Here is a 3303-nt window from a genome sequence, read left to right on the forward strand (position 1 = left end):
CAGCAGGAAGGAGAAACTGTAGCATGAAATGTAGATTAATGGGGTTGTGAAATGCAGAGGCAAATATGGTTGATATATTTTGAATTTTCTGGAGTTCGTTACCTAAACTATGCCCAATAAATACATATAGCAATTCTGCATATATATTGCAGGCTGTAATCAAGTTACTATTTCACAACTGATTTAGAGCACTGCTTTGCCCTTAAAGCACCTTGCATGCCTCATTCTCCACTGATAACCTGCTGTGGCCCCCTGGCAGAGCTTATTAACCTGTATCCCATACAGGCATCTAGAGAAATGTATTTTAAACTGCTGACTGAGCCCCTGTACTATCTTTGTACAGCTGTACCGGGTCTTTGACCAGAAAAAAATTAGTAACTTCAGTTTTCAAATGCGATCAGAGTAATAATGCAGCATGGTTTGTTTTTTCTCAGAGTGCTATCAAGGTAGAAGTTAGAGGCCCAAGTGCGTCCATCCCTTACTGAAATAAGTCTTCTGGTGCACACTGCAGGTCAGGCTTAGTGCTGATGCATTGTCAGTGTTGCCTTGACAGATGCTGAGATGGCAGAATAAGACTATAGTTATGGTGGTCAAAAATGGTAAGTAACAATGAAATGAAATGAAATGGGCATCCATACGAATCCTCCATGAGTCTATGAATAAGTCTTGCAAGATTGAGAAGTAGGTTGTAGCAGGGGCTTTACCATGAAATGCTTCATTATGTAGATTTGATCAGCTTTACTTCAACTATTCACAGGTTCTAGAGGATGAAGTGCAAAGGCAAAGTATCTGTGGCCATCTGGTATTTCTTCAAGAGGAAGTATTTTATTTAAGGATTTACTTTTTTTTTTTTTTTAAAGCACATACCTCTTAGATGCACCAGAGATGTGTCTGTCTTTCTGCTGTGTGGAGGCACACAGCAGAAACTTCTTGCCCATCTAAGAGTATATTCTGAAGGAGTCTTTTGGGAGCCTGAATGAAATGTGATTTATGAAGAAAGGCTGAGAGAGTTGGGGTTGTTCAGCCTGGAGAAGAGAAGGCTCCAGGGAGACCTTATTGCAGCCTTTCAATACTTGAATGGGTCCTGTAAGAAGGGGACAGACTTTTTAGCAGGGCCTGTAGCAATAGGACAAGGGGTGATGGTTTTAAACTAAAAGAGGGTGGATTCAGACTAGATGTAAGGAAGAAATTTTTTATGATGAGGATGATGAAACCCTGGCCCAGCTTGATCAGAGAGGTGGTAGAAGCCCCATCCCTAGAAACATTCAAGGTCAGGTTGGACGGGGCTCTGAGCAACCTGATCTAGTTGAAGATGTCCCTGCTCACTGCAGGGGGGTTGGACTAGATGGCCTTTAAAGGTCCCTTCCAACCCAAACCATTGTGTAATTCTATAGATAGCTGTAGAAGTCTTGTAAATTTTACTAAGCTGTACACAAACTCTAGAAGACAAATTAAAGGTGCCCAGAATGGTTTGCTGAAGCCAGTTCCATGGTTAGAGTTCTGACTTGGTTTGAGTGTTTGGAGCTTTATAGTATTTTTTTTTTAGGTTAAATATTAGGTCCTTTGCAGACAGAAGCAGAAATTGTAACATCTTGCAGGGTAAGATATTATGCCTTACCTTGTGAGATAAAGTGTTCCAAGTTCAGTTGCTTCTTAAAGGAAGATGCCTTCTCAGGTGGGCCTAATTTTCAGTATGTTTAGTGAAATAATCTTTTGTTATTTGATCTTTTTTTCAATGCCTGAATTTGAGAATAACTTGACAAAAAGCAGTTGTGGCAGAAGAGTGAAATCTTTCACTTTTGAGGGGTGGAAAGACAAGGGAAGACAGTCTTTCTCTTGCCAGTTTGGTAAGGTGTTTTTAGGTTGGTGTGGGTTGTTGGTTTTGGGGGTGGCGGTGTGCATTTTTGGTTTGTGATTTTTTCGATGTGTTGGTTTTGGGTTTGTTTGGGCTTTTTTGCATTTTGCTTTTCACACTTTAAAGGCATGAATTAATTTTTTCATGTGTTGAAAAGAAGATCAAAGATGGTCCCTTCTGCCACTTAATTCTGTACTCGATGTGTATGTTTGAACCTTGATCTATGAGTTTGGACAAATATCCTTTTCCACTAATCTGTTACATTGTCTGAAAAATTAACAACTTCCCCTCTGGCAACATTCAAGCTGTTCTTTCTGTTATCATGTCAGTTCAGACTGGTTTCCCCGCTTACCCAGAAATATCAGTTGTATGAGTGAGTGACAAACATGGGCTTTCTGTAGCGAGCCGATCAATTGTGCTGCAGGGACTGCAATGGGGATGGTTTCTGCTAGCCAGTTTTTAAAATTGCTGAGTATTGTGAGGACACAGTTGTTTGCAGGAACATGCCAAGTGAAACTGCAGCAGGTGCCCTAATGGAAATGCTCGATAGCTGCCAGTAATGCCATCCCCCTACATGCCAAACATACTTTCTGGAGTTGCCGTCCTTGCTCTGCCAGCACACAAAATCTGCTTCCTTTCATTTACAAGAATAAGAACTCTTTGTGTCCCCACCAGATTCAATCTGGTTCTTAAATGTGGTGGATGGGCTTGAGGTTACCATCAGCAATCTCAAATTCTAAGCACTATTGAAGTTCATTTTAATAGAAAGTTACTGGTTCTTTCTACCTTGTATGATGTTTTGGTGCAAGAAACTCAACAGCTGGTTTTCAAAAAGGGTGGCCAGCTGCTGTGAAGATGTATGCATGTCAGTGTTGTAGACAAAGGTAATGTCAATATAGTATATGGAGAAATGTAGGTACATTTGTGAGACTTCTCCAGAGATTTGTGTGGATTACAGTTATGAAGAGACTTTGCTTCTGCTAGTCTTCTGTTGAACAGGAGAGCTTGATCTTCCACTGTGTCTGAAGCTATTGCACGTTTCATAAAGTTTAGGTGTATAAATTGGAATATTGTCTCAGAAATATTCTTGCTGAACCTGGACACATGACCTACAGGGCAGCCAACTCAAGGGTCTATACTTCAGTAGTTATACTTAACTGCCATGCTTGTGGCAAAGCAACTCCCAAAAAAAAGACAGCAGGAGGAACAGCAATGCAAATTCTTCTCGAGAGTCCTTCCTTGTGCACAGACTGTACATTGGTTGTCATTCATTTATTTAATCAGAAGTGCAGACAGCCTGGTGTATATCTAAAACTTGCACAACTGAAATGGAGAACCAACAGCATGTGCCAGTGTTGAGCAGATTTGTATTTGAAATATTTGAAGGAACAAAAACGTTCCACCAGCACTCATTCTGTTTCTTGCTAACCATGTTTTCTGAGGAACAG

This window comes from Antrostomus carolinensis, unplaced genomic scaffold, assembly GCF_000700745.2.
Source record: "Antrostomus carolinensis isolate BGI_N321 unplaced genomic scaffold, ASM70074v2 scaffold2366, whole genome shotgun sequence".
Lineage (NCBI taxonomy): Eukaryota > Metazoa > Chordata > Aves > Caprimulgiformes > Caprimulgidae > Antrostomus > Antrostomus carolinensis.